General features: G+C 40.8%; 1 long non-coding RNA gene across 1 annotated transcript in view; it reads left to right on the forward strand.

The window, feature by feature from the left end:
• LOC308255016 overlaps nt 1-16,764 on the forward strand; it is a 417,404-nt gene that overhangs the window by 17,416 nt on the left and 383,224 nt on the right. The window contains exon 2 of the long non-coding RNA XR_013961288.1: nt 16,159-16,289. This is a non-coding gene — a long non-coding RNA (uncharacterized lncRNA). The remainder of the gene's footprint in view (nt 1-16,158; nt 16,290-16,764) is intronic.

Consider the following 16,764-nt stretch of genomic DNA (forward strand, 5'->3'; position numbering starts at 1 on the left):
GATATCGTGTTTTTGTAATGACATAGAAAAACCAAATAGAAGGCCTTTATTATTTAAAAAAAAAAAAAGGAATATTGAAAATCCTAAAGTCTTGAATTTTATATTTAAACTAGAGGCCTGATGCACGAAGATTCATGCAAGAATGGGCCTTCCTTCCCCTGGCTGCCGGCACTGCCTTCACTCTGGCCAGAACCGCCTTTCTGCCTTCTCACGCTGCCCAGAGGCCTGGAGCAGCTGGGGTGGTGCGGAATGCCTGCGTCGTTGCCATGGTGACGCAAGCATCCCACCCCACCCATGGCCAGCATGCGTATGCAAACTAACCCTCCATCTTTGTTGGGTTAATTTGCATACTTACTCCTGATTGACTGGTGGGTGCCACGAAGGTACGGTCAATTAGCATGTTACTCTTTTATTAGGTAGATTATTTAAAATTCCATTATGGATATGTGTTTGTTTAAATTTAGGTATTAACCTACTTATTATTGAGTAAAATAAACAGCTAAAAAGGATGTGCCATGTTTTTCTCTGACTAGGCCCTATTATATAGGGATGAGGATGGAGATGTGTATCCTTATTTAAAATGTCTGGGAAAAAACGAAAAGAGAAAGCAGAACAGACTGGAGAGATCAATAAAGGTGCAGGATGAATTCAACAGACAGCAAGTGATAGGAAAGGTTTGAGATGATAGCTAGAGAGAGGTATATCAAAATGTCAGATCTGGAAGATAATGGGACCTAAAGTGTGATCAAACAAGCTACTGAGTGACCGAGATGAAGAGATGGAGGCTGCCTTGAGTGATTTCCATCTTTAGTTGCTCCTGACTTAGAACCAAAATACAAAATTTGTCTCTTTTGGTGCACAGAAGAAACATGAATGTTTTAAAAGGAGCTTTTGTAAAATATTAAGCCAGACATTTATTTTTTAAACATTGTCTTGAAGTCCAAGAGAGATTAATAGAGCCAGTTTAAATCCCCTTAGAGAACATTTGGTATCTGCCTCTGCCTGATAGCCTCTATTAAAAGTGGAAGCAAGAAGAACTATATAACTGCAATGTCATTGTGACTCTAATTTTTGAATGAATGCATTTTTAAATTCATTGATAGGATGTGGGAACCCCTTTCACGTCCCGCGTGGTTCAGAGTTCCGGTTCAGGGTTCGGGTTCTGGAGAAGGCCACACACAAATGAAAAGAGACTTGGAAAAGTATTAATTTGGAAATATTGGGGGCCAGGCGGGAGCCCAACTCTAGTGGAAGGACTACCACCTGCTCTGGCCTTGCAATCCCTTTTATTGAGACTATGGGATACTCCCATAACCTTTAGGCAGGAAATTCCAATAACAGAAATTTACATGAAACAAACAGAGGTGAAGGCTGCTTCAGCTAACAATGTTTCAACTAAACAGTGAGTGATTAAAACAATTAAGGTTGTGGACCAGCCTTCCCAGTTTCCTGTCCACATCTTTCTATTAGTGGGAGAATGATTGGTGTCCGGCATCTCCCCCGTTTCTTTCCTTAAAAAAATCTTGCATCTGCAGACCAGAAATAAACACATAAGAACAAAAAATGTTTGAGTCCCAATTTCAATGTCCAACAGTTCTGAGTATCAGTTTCAATGTCCAACAGTTCTGAGTATCAGTTTCAGTGTCAAACAATTCTGAGTCCCTTTCAGTGTCAAACAGTTCCTTATGTGTATACGTCAGCAATGATATCTGGATGGTGGCAATGCAGGTCCGACCCTCTCTGGTTTGGTCCTGGGCAACCTGCAGCGACGCACAGCTGCTGACTGCTAGCATGGCAAGGCATCATCAGCGTCTTCCATCTCTAGACTGTTTCTCCTCTTGTCTTCATGGTTGGAGCAGACCTGTCGCAATTCCTCTCTGTTGCAGGAATCCACATGGTCTTGTAGTTGTTTTCTGAAAATATACAAACATACTCTCGACCAAAAGTTAATAAAGGAATCTTTTCTATAAATTTTACTTGGGATCCTTTTTATTTTTGCCCAGACGATTTTCCTTTGGCCTATTTTGATACCATGTATGTTTTTCATTGGTGTCTTGCTGTTAGCATTACAAATGAAAATTAAAATTTTTTAAAGTAAAAATTTTCTAGATGTAATTTTCTTGCAGAATATTTTTCCTTACATGCTATTTTTCCACTATCGCCCCCTTTTTTGACTAATGGAGGCTTTTGGAAATTTTATAATGCAGTCTTGATAACTTTAAATTTTAATTTTTTTGCACAAAAATATGACTGCTTTAGGTTCTTTGCATGTTAAACAAATTTACCATGAGAGAAACTACCAATAGAAATTTTAGTTAATAGTTTAGGAACAGCTTTTTGTCCAGTACAATTAAATTTTCTTGAATATTCACTTATTTCAATTAGCCAATTTAAATTAATCTGAAAACTTGGCTTCTATTTTACTGTCAAATTTAATACTCTTAACAATCTTAGTTTACCCTGTAAATATTAATGGAAAGGATTATTTGCATTCTTTGAGTAGGCCCTGAGCATTTCTGGTGCTAGGCTGGATTTAGATATAGGGCAACTGCTGTTGGCCAAGTCTGTCTGGGTCCCAATCTGAGCTGGGCTCTGTTACCTGGGTCCCGATCTGAGCTGGGTGTGGGAAGCGCGAAGCAGCCATGGGGGCAGGAGACCTCCCTCAGACGGGGCGAGGGTTCAAGCCCCTGCAAGGTTGGGGGGGTGAGGGTCTGTGCCCCACCTCTGTTGATCCCCAAGTTCTCTCCTGATGGCCCCTCTGCAACTGTGCCTGTCTTATGTTCTTCCTTCCCTGAGGAATCTTACCCGTCTCTGGCTAACCAGTCATCCTCCGGGGCCAAGCAGGGTGATGTGAGGTGAGGTTCTGTCTCCTTGATAGCCTATGCCCCCGTGGCCTCCACACCCAGCACCTGCCTTGGGATCCCCTTGCCTGCTGGCAGGGCCCCGGCACTGATCACATATCTTGGGAAACCCAGGTTTCTTCTCCAGAGAGGGCCCAGCTCATGCCATTGGGACAGAGACAGATCCATGGTACCAGCCATCACGAGGCTTTTAACCTCAGCATAAACAGAAAGGTCAGGCAACAGCTGTGGGAGGGTCCCTCTTGGCAAAAAGGCCAGTATAGAATGCTCAAGTGCCTTCCCAGGGAGGCCTCAATTCCTTTCTGGAAGGGATTAAATCCTTTCATGTCCTTTTTTAAATTGCTGCCTAACATGCAAAGAATTAGTTTGTAAGTTTGTTTGGGATAATTGTTCAATATGCTGTTGTAAAATATCAAAAATTATAATGACATTGTAGAATAATATCATGTAAGGATATTCTTTGCTCTAGGTCATGGCAATTCAATTTCAAACTGGCTGGCAATTTCTTTTTGTATAGACAAGGTCTTAGTTACATTTTTTGCACCTCTCCCAGGAGCAAGTAGTGATAGTCCCCTATTTTAAAGACCAAAACCTTTATAACATCTAAAAGTAAAATATAGTTATTAATTTTTATTTGATAAAGCTTTCCATGCGATTTCAAGTATCAATCAGTTAAATTTCAAAAATATTTCCTTTAAGAAGAGAGAATAAATCTCCTGTATTACTCCGGGCCCTTGGAGCTTTCCAAGAATCATCTCTGTTAAAGCCTTAAAATTTTAACATGGAAAAAACGATCAAATATATATATGCCCATATATGATTTAAAGATTACAATACTTTTTATAATTATTTTAAGATACCAATTAGATTTTAAACTAGTTTTTCCATAGAAAAATTTTGGTTGGGATCACAGAATTAATCCTCTTTTTTAATTAGACCAATAAGCAATTTATTTTGAATTCCTAATTGTTTTCAGCGAAAACACATTTTTTTTTTCTCAAAAAATAAGTTCTTATACTTTAGACATTTAATTACCACAACTATATAATTTCTCCCAATTTAATTTGCACTTTGAACTTTTAAAGCTGGCAAGTCAAACATTTAGCAGTTCCTAGATTAATAACAACATCCTGCTTACTTTGGGGCAAGTTTCAGCAACAGATCTGGCCGAATTTCTATTCATGGTTAAAAGATAGACAGATCTTAAATTTTTTCTTTCTTTTTCGCTTTCCGAAGTAATAACTAGTACCCAATTTGGCCAAGATTTGCATTTCCCTGCGAGTTCTTTTATAATTTTTAAACGAAACCTTAAGTAATCTCATTGCGGGAGAGCAGATAGCCTTGCCCTCTCCTGCCACCTTTGAATTTCTCCATACCAGAGGTGGTTTTTGCAGTGGAGTTTCATTTCTTATTACAGATTTTAAATTCCAAATACCAATTAAGATTTTAATTTGCATAAGAAACCACATTATTTTATAACCTAATTCTTCCCCATTAGCCTGGCTGAAAAAGACGTTCCCACCCTACTTACAGATCGCGACTCTGCAGTTAGTCTGTGGGCTTTGCATGCAGTGAACCTCCCTCACCTTTTTCTCGGTGAATTTTTTCCTTTCCTTTGCTCTTAGGCGAAAAATATCATCTCCTCCAGAAGTCCCGGGTTCAGGCGCCAGATGTGGGAACCCCTTTCAAGTCCCGTGTGGTTCAGGGTTCCGGTTCAGGGTTCGGGTTCTGGAGAGGGCCGCACACAAATGAAAAGAGACTTGGAAAAGTATTAATTTGGAAATACTGGGGGCCAGGCGGGAGCCCAACTCTAGTGGAAGGACTACCACCTGCTCTGGCCTTGCAATCCCTTTTATTGAGACTATGGGATACGCCCATAACCTTTAGGCAGGAAATTCCAATAACAGAAATTTATATGAAACAAACAGAGGTGAAGGCTGCTTCAGCTAACAATGTTTCAACTAAACAGTGAGTGATTAAAACAATTAAGGTTGTGGACCAGCCTTCCCAGTTTCCTGGCCACATCTTTCTATTAGTGGTAGAATGATTGGTTTCCGGCAATAGGAGACATCTTATTTCCTTTATTGGGGAAGATCTTTGTCTTGAACAACAAGCAGTTAATTTGTAGAATTAGCAGCTATTTTAGGAGAGTAGGTGAGATGGATAAAGCAGCTCCTAGAAAAGGACAGGAGCTTCTTAAAGCTCCCCAATGTCCCAACTATTGCCATATATATATATATGAGACAGATTTCAGAGATGAATGGAGAGGGGGAGAGAGAGAAACATCAATGATGAGAGAGAATCATTGATCGGCTGCCTCCTACACGCCCCACACCAGTAATCGAGCCTGTTGTCTGGGCATGTGCCCTGACAGGGAATCAAACCATAACCTCCTGGTTCAGAGGTTGATGCTCAATCACTGAGCCATGCTGGCCTGGCTTATATTTTTTTCCTATTCTCCTTTAAGGATCTTATCCACACTATGGGCTATAACTAAGGGTGCAACCCCCAAATCTCAGACTGTTTTGTTGCTATGTTTCAAAATAAGATTGTAGGCAAATACTCCCACTCAAACTAGCAGATGGACTTAGCAGATAACACAGCAATATAATTAATTGAAATAATCTATAATAATAAAAATGTAATATGCTAATTAGACTGGACATCCTTCCAGATGTACTTCCAGATGACCTTCTGGATGAAGCTGCAGTGGTGGTGGCCGAGGCAGCCTCTGCAGCGATGGGGGCCGAGCCCCTTGCATGAATTTTGTGCATCGGGCCTCTAGTTAATTATAATCTCTGCTGCTGATAACTTCTATTGGTGAATAACTTCAATAATTTCTACCTCCTTTTTTTTTAAGCTCAAAAGCATACGAGTAATACATATTTGTAATAGAGGAGAATTAAGTAACAGGAACAGAAACCTTGGACCATCCCAAACTGACCAATGGGGATAGCTCTGTGCATATTCTTCCAAACTTTGTTTCAAGCTATTTCATTATGAATTTATACTTACACAAATGGCATGTCTTCTGTCTTATGATTTATGAAAGTTATGAGTTGTGCCAGGTGAGCATTTAGCCTCACTTAGGAAAATTATTTAAAACTTAGTGAAAAGAACAAGAAAGCAAGAGAAATGACGTGTAAGTTAAATATATTGAGTATTTCTTCAGCTTAGCACACATTCAGGAAGTATGTGGGTTCATTTTCCACATTTTGGGTCTGGTCTTTTTATTTTTAACTTTTACATCTCTCTACCCTCCAGAGTCATATCAGCATTATGGGTGGGAACTTGGAACCCATGCTTTGCATTGACTTGCGCCCTGGGCCATGTTGAGATTTCAGCTGTCAGGGTCCGCAGGCTCTCTTGCAAAGGCTCCATCTCGGAGATCTGCGGGAACATCCCTGGAGACAGGCAGCGGCTGCTCCCAGGGGAAGGGGCAATAGTGCACTTAATACTTTACTGGGTAACGCTGAACCTGAGAACTGTGCCAGAGCATAGAGCTCTTTTTGCCTCCTCTGCTCCATCAACAGCAGACCTATCTGTGATGATAGCAGCCAGACTGATGACTCAATTTCCAGGGTCACTTTCCAGTCACAAGGAGGGATTTCTACTTGATAGCCTGTCTCAATTACCTAATGACACATTATTTTACGTATAAACATAGACTTATTTCTGATTACATTAGGCTATTTATAAAACATAAAATTTAAGTTGATTGATTACTATAATGTCCTCTCATCCATATTCTGGATGAATCATAAGGTAAAGTGAGTAGCATATCTTATCCTTTAAAACATTTGGTACAGCCCTGGCCGGCTTGGCTCAATGGATAGAGCATCAGTCTGGGGACTGAAGGGCCCCGGGTTCGATTCTGGTCAAGGGCATGTGCCTTGGTTGCGGGCGCATCCCCAGTGGGGAGTGTGCAGGAGGCAGCTGATCGATGCTTCTCTCTTGTCGATGTTTCTAACTCTCTGTCCCTCTCCCTTCCTCTCTGTGGAAAATCAATAAAATATATTTTTTTTAAAATAAATAAAACATTTGGTACATTTTCCCAAATAAAAAATTTACACGGCTGGGTATTCAGTTGATTGGAGCACTGTCCCATACACCAAAAAGACTGCAGGTTTGATTCCCAGGCAGGACACATTCCTAGGTTCAATCCCTGGTTGAGGCATGTGTGGGAGGCAATTGATTGACATTTCTCTCTCACATCAATGTTTCTCTATCTTACCTAAAAGAGAAACATGCAAATTAACCATCACTCCGCTACATCCACAGCCAATCAGAGTGAGTATGCAAATTAACCCAACAAATATGGAGGTTAATTTGCATATGCAGGCGCAGAGTGGTGTGAAGCCTGCTATGAGGGGAAGCGGGGCGGTGGAGGGAGCTACTGGAGTGGTGCTCCAGACAGAAGCGAGGGCTTGCCGGGTCCTGGTGGCCCGGGAGCGGGGACATTCCAGCTCCCGGTAGGAGCACGGACTTACCAGCTCCTGGTAGGAGCGGGGACGTGTTGGCTCAAGGCGGCCCGGGAGCGGGGATGTACCAGCTCCCGGGCCAGCTCCCAGCAAGAGCCGGGACGTGACTGCTCCCGGACGGCTAGGGAGTGGGGACTTGCCGGCTCCCGGCAGGAGTGGGGACATGCTGGCCCTGGTGGCTGGGGTGGGGAGTGGGGACTTGCTGGGTCCTGGACGGCTGGGAGTGAAGCCAGGGGCCTATTCTTGCACGAATATCGTGCAACGGGCCTCTAGTAAATCAATAAAAACACATGTCCTCGGGTGGGGATTAAAAAACAACAACACATGTTTCCCTGGAGATATTGATGTGTTCTCCTAGAAGGGTTGGTCCTCCATTCACTGAGAATCCTTAATTTAACAGGAAGCTCAGAGATCACTGTAGAGGAGTGTGTGAGATGGAAAAGAGGAGGGAGAGAAAGGGAAAAATGGGTGAAAATTTCATTCCAAGGAAAGTTTTATCATTGGATTGAGAACTAAAGTCTACCAATAAAAAACGAATCATGCTAAAGTTTTTATAAACTTGGTGCATGTGTGTATTTTTATTTCTGAATAATATTCAAATAATTTCTCACAAAAGGGAGAGAATACAGACACCTTCCGGGGCGTGTTGGAATTGGCAGTTGGCTGGAGCTTGGTCGTGGCAGGAAAGGACAGCTGCCTGTTGTGGCGCCTCCTGCCAGGCTGTTGGGCAGATCATCTTCACGTCTATGTGGGAAGACTCCACCATGAGAGCAGGCTGGGAAAAACAGCATGAAGGCGCGGCTGCATCCTGTCAAACATCATCCTAGTCTGTGTTCCTCTAGCTGAGCTTCTCCAGGGGTTAGAATGTTTTGCTTTCATAGTCATCTTGATTGTTTACTAAGGGTAGAAGTGTCCCAGCCTCACCCAACATGCTTTTTCAGTCTCTGTGGGGTGCTTCTTGGGAATCTGTATATTAGAGAAGCTCTCAGGGTAACTGTGATGTGCGGTCATGTTTAAGATCTGCTCGCATAAATTATGGTACACAGTAGGACAAACTGACTGGAAGCACTGTAGAGAGAAAGTGTGTGGGTGCATGTGTGCATGCGTATGTGTGGTGCAGCAGCTGTGAGATGAAATCAGGCTACTGGAATTTGCCAAGAAGCAGCAAGGGACACACATTAGCCAGGTGCCAAGGATGTGGCCTTAGGCCTTACCAGAAATTCCCTCCTCTAGGGTGTGAGCTTCTGGAAAACACTGACTGGTTCTGATTAAATCCTACATTCCCCAGAAAAGGCCACCACAATGTTTTCTTTTAAAGTTCTGTTTACTGGCCCTGGCCGGGTAGCTCAGTTGGTTAGAGCATCCTCCAGATACACCAAGGTTGCCGGTTCAATCCCTGGTCAGGGTCTTTACCAAAAAGAAACCATTGAATGCATAAATAAGCAGAACAATGAATCGATGCAAATTAAAACAAATTTTGTTTACTATCCAGCTTTGATTTTCTCCCTCATGTAGGAGTTCTAGTATCCAACTTTCTTTAGTGTGTTTGCCAATGTCTGACAGTTCTCTGATTTCTTAGGTCTCCCTTTATTTTCTATTCCTTTTAATAAGATGCCAATTTACAATTTAACAGTTTGCACCTTCTTTGCAGATAAACAACAGAAGCTGAAACTACATATGGTGCTTTCTATCATAGCCCCATGTTGTACATGATGAGAATGAAGTTTTATTTACTTCTTGAGTGTACCCCGCATAAACACTCTCTCATAAGGGGGAAACAAGAGCCTGATGGGAAAGAAAAATGCTGGATGCCAATGGATGGCATTATGTATGGAACTCTGGGCTCAGTGTCACTGAGGGATCTTTATAAAGGAAGCCACTACGTGCAGTTTGATGTACTTGGGATCACTTTATATCCCAATTCACAGGGTGGTCTTGGTTTCACTAGTTGAGCTGGTGTCCCATTTGGTTAGGGTCCCTTTAATACTCAGTAAATGGTTATGCAGTCGCTGTGAGTATAGGAGAGAGAGAGATGTTTTCTGGCATCACTGAATAGTACTCATTTCAGTATGTAATTTAGCCCATTCCAGACCCACCCCTAACATTTGTGGGCCCAAGGCAAGAGGCCTCCCAGTCTTACCCCTCTCTTCCTGTCCTGGATCCACCACGCAGCTGGAGGAGCCTTGTAGGAATGTGTGCCGACAAGCCAATATGTTCATTCAAACTTTATTCACACTCACCGTCCAACAGCTGCCCCTGGCCACCCCTCAGTTCTAAGGGTGTGCACCTGGGCCATGAAATGGCCTGCTTTTGGGAGTGTAAAGACTCACACAGACCTTGGAGGCTGGCTTTGCGCCATTTGGGGCAGGGAATTCCATAGTCATGGGTACATAGGGAATGGTCCCCAGGTGGGTATGTCCCCCAACCTTGCAGACTCCTAGCCCCTTGGGGAGGCATGGTTAGAGGAGGGTGGGAGAGAGGTGCTCTGAAGCATAAGCCCCCATGTTAGGGTTACGTGGCCTGTCTCTGCTATTTAGAGATCCTTCTTCTAACACACTCTTTAGCATCCCAGGAAAGCAGGCTCACTATGCATTTCTGAAGTATTTGGGATAAGAACATTTAGACATAATAACATTTGGTCACCTGACTGAGGTTCAGGGATATTCTTCATGTGGCCTGATAGAAATCCCCTGTCCTACCCTCAGGCTGGCTTGTCCTTACATGCCATAGATTTATGATAACAACTTCATTTTTCAGTTGAAACAAAAACTGGAACTATATGGCTTAATGTTTCCAAAGTCAACCAAAGGGAAGGCACCTCTCCCCAGTATGTTTCATCAATGGAAATTTGGTGAATGTTTTCTTTGCTTGTTGATATGTTCCACCAGGTGTGTAGATGCGAAGATAGGAAAACTGTTTGCTCAGCCATTCCCACTGTGGTTTTGTTTATCCAAGGATCAGTCAAATGGAAAGACTTTTCTTTCTTGTGTGATTACAGAATCAAATCTTTTACAATTTCAGATATTTCTTCTGCATCTATTTATAGAACTTCTTGAATAATTAATTATTAAAGTCAAGGAACACTTTCTCTTTTTTCTCCTTATCTCATTAGGACTGAACTAGCTCACAGGGCATTATTTTCCCAGACCAGGAGCCCTTTCCTTTTGGTGGACTATTGGATACCCTGTACAATAGGGTGATTGTATATAGCACAGAGATTGCGCGCCACACAGTCCTGGAGGCAAATTTCATAAAGGGTATAAATGGGGTTGTGAAAGTGCCAGCCCTGCTCATGCATGTTTCAGTCAGGAATTTCTCCCAACAGACCCAGTTTTTCTCTTCTTTCATAACGTATAGAGAAGATGAGTGTTTGAAGAGGGGGGTAAAAAATCATGTTATTTTCTAAACTTTCCTCCATTTTTTTGAAGACACTTATTCTCCTAATAGTAATATAGATCTGGTAAAATAGAAGCTTCTAAGGACATACAGAAGGCATTTTTTGTATAATCAATAATTTTGGCCAAAAATTACACCAAAATATGTTTTCAAACTCCTGCTCTACCCTGATGGTTATATCAATGAATTTTCACGGGGTCTAAACAGCTATGGCTTTTACATATAGCAGATGGTTAAGTATGTGATTTTCCTGGAATTAATAGTGTAAACTATGCTTCCAATAACCTTATGTTAGTGCCCATTTGTAACCAATAAAACTTGTACCAAGTCACACTGCTTCGGGTAGTTAATTGTCCAGGAGAAAGGTGTTCTTTGTATTCAAGCTTTAAAGAAGCCTTTATTTGATCATAAGTAGGGACTCAACTGAGCAGGAATTATTATTCAGATTTTTCTTGCTACACTTTGGTTTTCAGTGGTGGTAGAATGAGGAGGGGCGCATTTGGATTGTGGAATCAGCATCAGATGATCTGGCAGTGTATGTGCTTACTCATTATCTTTGTGAGGTGCTCATTAACCCTTCTCTTCTTTGATTATTTGGAAGTTTCATTCTTAATAATTTAATTTATCCCTATCAACTCCAGCCTCCCAGGGCAGCCTGGAAACCAGGCTTGATAAAATTCAGATATATCTTAATTCTCTTTTATCAAACCCAAGATAGAACTTCTTAGAGACTATGCTGGTTTGTGTCTCTTGAAAAAAATAGCCATTGGGGGAATCTTGAAGTATAAAGAAGCCCAGGGAGGAATGGGCTTCATTCCAAAATGTTGCAAATAGATAGAATTTAACCAAGCAAACATAACATACACTCTTAACTATTTCCCACAGTACTAGCAGAGGGGTAATTTGAAAATAAAAACTATCCAATAGCAATGGATGGCTATAGCAGTTCTCTCAAGTGCTTAGCGGAGGTTCTGACACACATTCGGTACTTAGCAAAGTGTAACAGAAGGAATGAATGGATCTGATCTTGTTCTGAGAAATTCTGAAGCAGAGAACACTTGGCATGAATGCTCACATCGACCGCACAAATTGAACACTATTGCGTTGTGGCTCTCCCACATATGCACATGCTGTTTGATTTGGTCTTTGCTGAAAGAAATCCCCATTTTATAAATGACACCGAGGTTCAAAGAAGAGTTGAACAACTTCCTCATGGTGACTAAGTATTAAGACTGGATTTGAAATGTGTGCCTTCTGACTCTAAGTCTGGGGTTCTTGGATTCCAAGGATTACCTGCATTTTTGAGGTCACAGGCCAGAGCAATGTAAAAACAGCTGAAAGAAAGACTGAAATGGAATCACTGTCCACCCTTTAATAGGGAAGACTAAAGCTAACTCTTGAGGACCTTGATACATTAATAAAAATATGACTTAAAAGACAGACGCACATATAACTTAAAAAAAATCTTTCAAAGGCCCAAGTTCTGTGCATTGGAAAAAGGAGGGAACAGAGAAAGAAGGAAATGTCTCTAATTTCTTCCAAGCTATTTCTTTTGCTCTTCAATCCAAGTCTTCTGTCTCTTACTCAAAATGTTAGGGAAAGCTGTGACAGATGAGACTTTTGGAAGAGTGTTATAAACCAGGAGGGAAAAGGCCTTGTAACTCATTCATTTGCATCTTTATGTTGCTTTGTAATGTTATTAAGGCTTTTAAAATTTTTAAATAGATTCTGTCTTTTCAACTGAATTGCCAGTCTGTTAGGACAAGTTTCTTCTCTCTCTTATCTCTTCTTTGTCCCCTCTCTAGCTGAAGAGGCTTCTCAGTGGGACAGGCAGTTGCCTGCATGATGTATTCAAGGTATTCCAAGAAGCTTCAGTGCCCCCACTGGCCTGATCCCATGTTTGTAATGTATACACATTCTGTCATTCCTACAGATTAAGAAGAAATGTGTTCTCAAGGCCCTGTTTATCATGCTAATTAACTTGAGCAATGACTCATTCAACGGGTAATACTCACTAGCCTATTGGTACATGGTAGGTAGTTTATTCTATTACTTAGTTGACTACCACCAGATAAAACCCTGAAAATATGAGAAAAAATGGTTTGGTGGTAGAAAGAGGGAAATAGAGGTAGAGAACACTTTCTTGGAAAAGTGGTTCTTCTTATGTTCCCATGGAAACAACGCAGGCATGTCAGTGTGAGGTGTTATCAGAAGGAAGAACAAGAGGGAAGGTTCATCATTAAATTTAGCTTCTTGCCTTATGCCTCGACTCATTATACTCTGTACACTGAGAGTAAGGGAGGAGAAATTGAGACAAAAACTTTGTTCTCTGCTTGGTCACTACTTAACAGCTCTCAAAGCTTCTCTTTATGCTAACTTGTTCTTTGGTAGTCTGTACTAATATGTTGTGTCTAGGGTTTTCTTGCTGAAGGAAATGCATCCTCTTGTGCTGTGAACTCCATGGTATTCAAATCAAAATCACTTGACCACCTGATTTGAAGTAATTTTAGCACTTAGGTTGTTATTTTCACTATGTAGTACAACCAGTTCTACCCAGTCTGGCTGGTTGGAGTATGAGATACAGCTAATTAGATTTTCTGGCTAACCCAGATTAAGGCAGACATATATCAACAGTAGTAACATGCTTTGACCTTGGCCCAAAAGGACTATTTCCTCAGGTACCTTGCTTTAATTTAGGGCCCCACTCTGGTCCTTCTCCAGCTATACCTTGTCCCATGAGGAGAAGTTTTTGTAGGGCCAAAGGGACATTGTCCATCCAAAGTACCCTCACCCTCACCTCCACCCTTACTCCTAACCTGCTCAGCAGCTTAGTGTCCCCTAAGTAATCCAAAAATTACTCCCAGAGCCTCTATGGGTCTCTCTTAGGGTCAAATTTTTCAAGGGTGAACTATACTACGTGTGTGTGAACACTCCTAGGACCAGAGTTGGGGCTCGGTGTGAATTTTGGATGTGTGGGCTGGAGTGTCCTCATGAGTATGTACAAGGCTTCTCACACTGTAGCATAGAACTGAAGCTGGGAAAGAGAGGAGTGGGGTTATTGGCTGGGGGCTTTGGCTCCACAAATTTTAAGAATAGGCTGGGATTTCAAACCCTCTAGTGGGAAACCACTTACAATGGTCAACTCATCTTGACTGTGAAGCGCACTACTTTGAGAAACTAGGCTTTAATTGACCACTAAGGTCCTGGCATGCCTTCCTGGTCTGCATGTGGAGTAACAGTAGCAGGCGTGAATGCACTGTGGTTATTAATGACGTACAAACTAGGAATGACTGTTCTCTAGAGACATTCCTAGGGAGCTGCTACTGCTGGTGGAGGTGATCATGGTTATTTCACGAACAATGACATTTACTATTTTCTTGTAAATTTGCTTCTTTCTTTGAATACTGAACTGTAAGGGTGTGTGTGTGTATTCTTAAGTTGTTGAGCTCTGGCTGCTTAAATTTTTACTGTAGTTTGTACTTGCAGCTTGTTTGGAATCTTAAACTTACGTTGGCATATTTTATTCTTTTGTCCTCTCTCCTTTTTAATGTATGGGCTTTGCACTCCAGAAGATGATATATGTCACTTTAAAATATAGCCTTTCTTTCTCTGTCCTCCCTTCTTCTCTCCCTCTGAGTTATATTTATGCTACTGTCTCCCACGCCCTGTGCTAGAATTTCTCTTGTGCTTATTTTTTAATGATAACGTATGACTCTTAAAAATGTCATCATCTAGTGTTTGGTAAATCCATAGTAGAAAATTAAGGTGATTTAAAGTTATCATTTCAATATCCAAATATTTTGCTTTGCTTTTTTTCTGGAGAGAAACAAACACCTGCAGGTATTTGTTACTATAGAAAAAAACGCAGATAACATTTTTCAAATTTTATGCTCTGTAATTAGAGTTGCATACTCTCATTTAGACCTCTTCTTTAGTTCACTTAACTGTACATACCTTTGTTGTATCATCTCTGTTCTCCTAAATACTTTGCTCTGCTCCCCATTCATACTCCCCAATATCTCTAATATATTTTATTTTATTTTATTTTATTTTATTTTATTTTATTTTATTTTATTTTTTACGGAGAGGAAGAGAGAGGGATAGAGAGCTAGAAACATCGATGAGAGAGAAACATCGATCAGCTGCCTCCTGCACACCTCCCACTGGGGATGTGCCCGCAACCAAGGTACATGCCCTTGACCGGAATTGAACCTGGGACCCTTCAGTCTGCAGGCCGACGCTCCATCCACTGAGCCAAACTGGTTAGGGCAATATCTCTAGATTTTTGCCACTCTCAGCTCCTTATTCTCTCTTTTGTCCTCTCTCTGTCCTTCCATTCCACTGCTCTTGCTGTGCACCCATCTCTGCCTGCTTCTTTCTTGTTTATACTCTCTCCTCATGCATGTGTTTTTTGTCTTTGTCTAAGTTTATATCCACTAGGAGAAGGGCCAACCATCTTTTAATATAACAAATGGCATCCAGGTGTGAGGTCCCAAGTCAAAGAGCTAGAGAGTCCTTTGGTTTCAGGGTTGTCAGAATTGTTGAAATTGATCATCTAGCAGGGTCCTCTCATTTTGTGCCTGAGAAGACAGGTCCAACGAAGTCTAAAACTGACCCAAGACTACACAAAGACCAGGTTCCATATATCTTATTTCCCAGTCCAATCCTTTTCTTAAAAAGAGCTTCTGAATTAATTCAAGTAAAAACAAGCCACCACAAGGTATAGACTTATTTATGTGTACTCCTGTAGTGCCAAGGGAGGAAAACAAAGCGGAGGGTGGGGAGCATGAACACAAAAGAACATATGGGATGCTCTGATAAGTTATTTCCTCAGAAGATCTCTAAAAGATAGCTTAGAAATTGCCAGTACAATGAGTTCAGACAAGTGACCACAGAGAAGAATGTATTGAAGTTAGAGGGCAGAAGAAGTACATTTGTCAACGTGCAGAGATAGAGGCGCTACAGACCTGACAATTGGAAAAAAAAGGAGTTGATCCTTTTCCTAGATTTTTCTCATTATGAGACAAAATGTACAACAAACCTATTTTAATTCATAAATTAAAATCGGTACGTACACTGTAATTTACTTGGGTTAATATAAATTTAAAACTCTTCAAGCTAAACCAGCAATAATCACATTCCCAAAGATCTCCATTTTATCATTATTTACGCTAACTAGACATTTATGATCTCTTTTTGGTTGTCTCTGGTGGAACATTGTTGGCAATGCTTTCCTGACTTAAAATTCTCATGTGCATGGAAATCTAGTTAGGAAAATGAGTAAGCCAATAACATCTCCTATGAGTATAATCTCTCTTTTGTGACATAAATTAGATATCCATTCACATCTATGGAATAATTCCCAGTTTTGCAATTAAGTAATCTGATACGCACAAGCAAACATGCCGATCTCTTTTTAGTCTAGGAGAATTCAGTCAACTTTCTACTTGAACAAAGAAGCTATACTTTTAAGTACATGAATCATTTTCTCAAAATCGGATTATAAAGAGCGGATCTGAGCTGCAATCAGATGGATAATTAAACAGCAAAGGTAAGAGGCTTCTGACTGTGCATGTTTACAGTGTCAATTGAAAAATTAAATTGCGATTTTAATCCTAAGGCTAATTTGACCAATGCACATGTATAATGATGAGAAGTTCCCCGGTTTCACATTTTAATCTTAAAGTTGTTGTGCCTTTGAAACAAGCCTCCTCAAAGAGAATGGACAAAGTTTGGAGAAATTTGATCTCATTTTATGTTTTATTGGAATGTATGTATTTGAATGAGAAAATGAAGATGCTACTTTAAAAGTTTTTAAATTTTGTTGTTTCCTCCTTTACCTGTAATGCTTTATTTTCTTAGGTCTGTTTAACAATCTGGAATATTTCCTAGAGTGATTTTTAAAATGCTGGGAAATTTTATCTCTTTTTCAATGTAGCTGCTGTCTCAGAAATATCACATATTTTAAAGCTTGTTTATGGCAGTTACTACTTTTTACTTCATTTTATAGTAATTTGGTATGCAAA

The sequence above is a fragment of the Plecotus auritus genome (assembly GCF_963455305.1).
Source record: "Plecotus auritus genome assembly, chromosome: 7".
In the NCBI taxonomy this organism is placed as follows: domain Eukaryota; kingdom Metazoa; phylum Chordata; class Mammalia; order Chiroptera; family Vespertilionidae; genus Plecotus; species Plecotus auritus.